The following is a 5,936-nucleotide window of genomic DNA, read 5'->3' on the forward strand; positions in this document are numbered from 1 at the left end:
TTCTTAGCTCAAGGAGATACATGAGACTAAATGGGCAGCTCCTGTCCGGAGGTGAGAGATGTGAAGGAAAAAAGGGACAGGAGCTGGTTGAACGGACATGGGAAATCCAGGGTGGAAAGGAGGAGAGTGCTGTCACATTATAGGGAGAGCAGCTAGGGTCACATACCAATGTGTGTATAAATTTTTGTATAAGAGACTGACTTGAACTGTAAACTTTCACTTAAACCACAATAAAAAAAAATAAAACAAATAATAACTAATTTTTTGGTCTAAACAACTGAAAAATGATGCTCAGTTCTTTTTTTGTCTTTTTTCTGTCTGTGCTTCATTTTGCATAGTTTCTCTTGCTTTGTCTTCACAGTTAGTAATCTTTTATTTCTGCAAACCTAATCTGATTTAATACCATCCAGTGTATTTTTCATCTCTAGAAATTTAATGTAGGTCTTCTTAAATATCTTCCATGTCTCTCCTCAACATGCTCATGCTTTCCTTTACCTTCTTGGACATAAGAGTATATTTATAATATCTGTTTTACTGTCCTTGTACCCCAATTCTATAACCTGTGTCATTTCTAGTTCTGTTTCTATTGATGGTTTTTTTTTGTCTAATTATGGGTTGTAATTTCTTCTTTGCATGGGTGATGACTTTTACTTGGATCTCAGACATGAATTTTACATTGTTGGATAGTAGATTTTTTTGTATTCTTTTAAATGTTTTTGAGTTTTGTTCTTAGACATAGTTATTTGGAAAGAGTTTTATCCCTTTTACAGTTTGCTTACTTAGGATCAATGCAGACTTTAGTCTAGGGCTAATTTATCTTCACTACTGAGGCAATGCCCTTCTGAATACTCTTCTTGATGCCCAGTGTATGTGGTATTTTCCACTCTGACTACTAGGAATATAAACTTTTCCAGTCCTGAGGGAGCTCCTATTCCTTTCTGGTGATTCTTTCACTGGTCTCAGATAGTTTCCTCACATGCATTCACTAACTGGTACTCAGCTGAAATACTTGGGAGGGGCCCCTATTCTCTCTTCCCAGATCTCTCCTTCGTGGTTCTCTTCCCTGTAAACTCTAGTACCTTGTTGTTGTGGTTGCTGTTAGCTGCTGTAGAGTTGGCCCCTGGCTCATGGCAACCCCATGGACAACGGAACTAAAAACCACCCAATTCTGTGCCATCCCCATGATCGGTTGTGGATCAGACCATTGTGATCCATAGGGTTTTCACTAACTGATTTTTGGAAGTAGATCACCAGGACTTTCTTCCTAGTACATTTGAGCCTGGAAGCTCCACTGAAACCTGTTCCAAGTCATAGCAACACGTAAGCCTTCACTGACAGACGGGTGGTGGCTGTCCATGAAGAGCATTGGCCGGGAATTGAACCCTGGTCTCCCACATGGAAGGCAAGAATTCTACAACTGAACCACCATTGCCCTCATCTAGCCACCACCACAGCCCCTCCAAGCTTCTAATTCTGACTCCGCTACTCAGGAACACTTTTGTGCTCTACTAAGGAAATTCTCTCCAGATAGGAAACTGGAACAATCATTGGACTCATTTCACTTGCTTCTTCTCTCTTAGGGATCACTCTCTTGTGTTTCTTGTCATCCATTATCTGAAAACTATTGTTTTATATGTTTTGTCTGGCTTTCTAGCTGTTTAAGGCTGAAGGGTAAACTCCATCTTAACTGAAAACAGAAGTCTGTTTCCTATTCTTTTTTTTTTTTGTAGTTTAGATGAAGGTTTACAGAACAAATAGTTTCTCATTAAACAGTTAGTACACATATTGTTTTTTGACAATGGTTAACAACCCCATGACATGTCAACACTGTCCCTTCTCAACTTTGGGTTCCCTATTACCAGCTTTCCTGTCCCCTCCTGCCTTCTAGTCCTTGCCACTGGGCTGGTGTGCCCCTTTAATCTCGTTTTATTTTATGGGCCTGTCTAATCTTTGGCTGAAGGGTGAACCTCAGGAGTGACTTCATTACTGAGCTAAAAGGGTGTCCAGGGGCCATACTCTCAGGGTTTCTTCAGTCTCTGTCAGACCAGTAAGTCTGGTCTTTTTTGTGACTTAGAATTTTGTTTTACATTTTTCTCCAGCTCTGTACGGGGCCCTCTGTTGTGATCCCTGTCAGAGCAGTCAGTGGTGGTAGCTGGGCACCATCTAGTTGTACTGGACTCGGTCTGGTGGAGGCTGTGGTAGCTGTGGTCCGTTAGTCCTTTGGACTAATCTTTCCCTTGTTTCTTGTTTTCTTCATTCTCCCTTGCTTCTGAAGGGGTGAGACCAGCAGAGTATCTTAGATGGCTGCTTACAGGCTTTTAAGACCCTAGACACTACTCACCAAGGTAGAATGTAGAACATTTTCTTCATAAACTGTGTTATGCCAATTGAGCTAGATGTTCCCCAAGACCATGGTTCCCACAGCCCTTTGCCTAGCAATTCAGTCCCTCAGGGAGTTTGGATGTGTCTGTGGAGCTTCCATGACCTTGCCTTGTAAAAGTTGTGCTGGCTTCCCCAGTATTCTGTACTGTCTTACTCTTCACCAAAGTTACCACTTACCTATTTAGTACCCCCCCATCCATCCCTCATAACCAACAAAGATTGTTTCTTTTTGTGTGTAAACTTTTTCATGAGTTTTTATGGTAGTGGTCTCATACAATATTTGTCCTTTTGTGATTGACTTATTTCACTCAGTATAATGTCCGCCAGTTTCATCTATGTTATGAGATGCTTCACAGATTCATCATTGTTCTTTATCGTTGCATAATACTCCATTATGTCTGTGTACCATAGTTTGTTTATCCATCTATCTGTCGATGGGCATCTGGGTTGTTTCCATCTTTTTGCTATTGTGAACAATGCTGCAATGAACATGGGTGTGCATATGTCTATTTGTGTGATGGCTTTTATTTCTCAAGGATATATTCCAAGGAGTGGGATTGCTGGATTGTATGTTACTTCTATTTCTAGCATTCTAAGTAAACGCCATACCATTTTCCAAAACGGTTGTATCATTTTGCATTCCTACCAGGAGTGCATAAGAGTTCTGATCTCCCTGCAGCCTCTCCAACATTTGTTATTTCTAGTTTTTTTTTGTTTTGTTTTGTTTATGCCAATAATGCCAGGGCGAGATGGTATTTCATTGTGGTTTTGATTTGCATTTCTCTAACAGCTAGTGATCATGAGCATTTCCTCATGTGTCTGTTGGCCGCTTGAATGTCTTCTTTGGTGAAGTGTCTGTTCATTTCCCTTGCCTATTTTTTCATTGGATTATTTGTCTTTTTCTTGTAGAGGTGTTGGATTTTCTTCCAGATTTTAGAGATTAGACCTTTGTCTGACTTGTAATGTCCGAAATTTTTTTCCGAGTCTGTAGGCTCTCTATTTACTCTTTTGGTGAAGTCTTTTTTTTTTTTAAATCACAACATTGTTTATTATGTGAATTTTTACAATACAAACAAAAAAATACAGAAATGCAATATATGAATACAGCTAAATGCAGAATGGTGACTTTTTTTCTCTTTAAGAGGCCATGATTCCCATTTCTAGTAAAATAAAGAGACTGCACATAGGTAGAAACAGGTTGGTCGTTAGCATCACAATTTTGCCTAGAAATTATCTATAAATGCATTTCCCCCCCTACTACTTACCATAGAGTATAAAAAGGGAGTTAAAGGAAAGTTTCCTTGTTGATTCCTACCATATGAAAGATGCTATATTCTATTTTAGCAGCCTCAATATATGGAAAATATCTAAATTAAACATTATTACAATGAAGCAGTAATGAGATTCTGGCTAAAGAGTGCACTAAATGAGAATAACATATATTTAAAGAATCCAAAACAAACAAAAAACAGTTGTTATAAAAAAGCTCTGGGTGCATTGTAAGCATATAGGTTTTTTTTTCCCAAGTGTATTTTTAAACAGTGGAAGTGTCAAAAATAGGGTCAACTGTGTTAGACTAACTTACATTATTGTATAGGCTGCACTGAATGGAACTTTTGTATTATAATTATCACAGAGTAGCATAGGTTGCATCATATTATGGCTATTTATCCTCAGTGAAAACCTTCCAGAGTCCTTTTATTTTGGAATATTCTGTAAACAATCAAACCACCAGAACATGACTGTACAACAGTAAAATGTTCTCTTGCATTAAACTGAAACATCTGTTTAATTTAAAAAAAGTAGGAAAGGTACTTACAGCTGTTAGTTTCTAAGTACACAATACCCTTAGCAATTCAAGGCATCTTAATCTCCAACAACAAAATAATTTTTGTTAAGCTGTTAAATCCATCATTATGGATAAAAGTGGTGCAAATTGGTCAAACAGATCCAACAAACACTGAGGTCCAAGCGGACATATTGGCAACTAATATGTAACTGGTGGTCAATAGAGGGTTTAAAAGACTTTCCCTTTCTTCTTGTTCTTTTCCAAAGTTCTCGAAGAGTTCTGTTGTTCTAATATACGTTATTGAGCTTCCCAGTTTGCTTTCTCATCCTCAGGCTGATGGCGTTTTTCCTCTAATTTTTTGTGCTGTGCTTCCAAATTCTTTTTCATTTGCTCGTGATGCGTTTGGAGCTCAGCTTCAGAGTCCTTCAGTTTCTGAACTTTTTCTTTGACCTTCATTTCAAACACCTGCTCCATCTCCAGCTCCATCTTCTTCGTCTTGGCTACATGCTCCCCTCTTTCTTCTTCCATTTGTGCCAGGGGGCTCTTTGTAAGCTGCCCGTTATTCTTGTTGTTATCAACTCCATTCTAAGTCACAGCTTCCAGTTTTCTGCTTCTGTAGTTCTCATAGTGTACATTAGTGACATCTTTCAAGTCCTGCATGTGTGTTCTTATCAACGTATTTCTTAGAATTGTAAAATCACAATGTTCACCATTTTCAACTTCAGCAACACCCCAAGGATACTGTCTTCCTCTGGCCCTTTTGCCATTAACTTCAATGATAGTATTACTACCTACCATAGCAAGAGGTAAACGGTCCTTTATCTTTTTAACAGCTTATTTTCTTCTTCATCATCTGTTTCTGGAAATTCATATATTTTAATTTAATGTTCTTGGATTTCTTTCATTATCTGTTTTTTAAACTTTGGCACTCCTCTGGCGTGAGTGTGTCTGCTTTGGCAGTAAGTGGGATGATATTTACTTTTTCATGTAAGCACTTCATAAACTCAATATCCAATGGTTTAAGTCCATGTCCTGAAGGAGCAATGAAGTATAAACAACCCTGCACTCTGTTGTCAGGCATCTGACGTCTGTTCACTCGAGATTCTGCATTTAAGTAGTCTTCAGATTTACTATCAATGTAATCGATAACAGGCTGCCAGCAATTACTATTATCCACTGCATCTCCAAATCCTGGGGTATCAACTATCATGAGCAGTAACTGAACTCCACCTTCTTTGATTAAAACTTTGTATTGTTCCACCTGTACAGTCTTTTTTATACTATGGGAAGGACCAGGATACTCTGGAGAATACAAATTTGTGAGGAATAATGAGTTGATTAACGGTGACTTTCCCAATCCAGATTGTGAATTCAGACCCTCTCTTCAACTGATTTTCTGTATACTTGATTTGGGAGATTTGCAAATCCCCCATAGCCTTCAAGGTTCTTCTGTGGAGCTACTTTGTAAAGAACCCATTTCTGTCATTCCAGTGTTTCAGATTCCAACAGAATAGATTCACCATGGTGCTGCTGTTGACGCTCCTCTCCTCAGCAGCAGTGTATCTTGCACTGATCGACATCCTCTCCCCCCTCCCTGGTGAAGTCTTTTGATGAGCATAAGTGTTTAATTTTTAGAAGATCCCAGTTATCTTGCTTATCTTCTGGAGTTTCTGTGTTGTTTGTATGCTGTTAATGCCATGTATTAGGGCCTCTAGCATTGATCCTATTTTTTCTTCTATGAACTTTATAGTTTTTGGCTTATATT

At 38.6% G+C, this 5,936-nt stretch overlaps 1 protein-coding gene and 1 pseudogene across 1 annotated transcript in view; both read right to left on the reverse strand.

Annotated features, from left to right (window-relative positions):
- CCDC38 (coiled-coil domain containing 38) overlaps positions 1-5,936 on the reverse strand; it is a 60,624-nt gene that overhangs the window by 38,931 nt on the left and 15,757 nt on the right. The window lies entirely within an intron of this gene.
- LOC101345810 (septin-7 pseudogene) lies at positions 4,400-5,751 on the reverse strand (annotated as a pseudogene).

Source organism: Trichechus manatus, unplaced genomic scaffold (genome assembly GCF_000243295.1).
Source record: "Trichechus manatus latirostris isolate Lorelei unplaced genomic scaffold, TriManLat1.0 scaffold00081, whole genome shotgun sequence".
Classification (NCBI taxonomy): domain Eukaryota; kingdom Metazoa; phylum Chordata; class Mammalia; order Sirenia; family Trichechidae; genus Trichechus; species Trichechus manatus.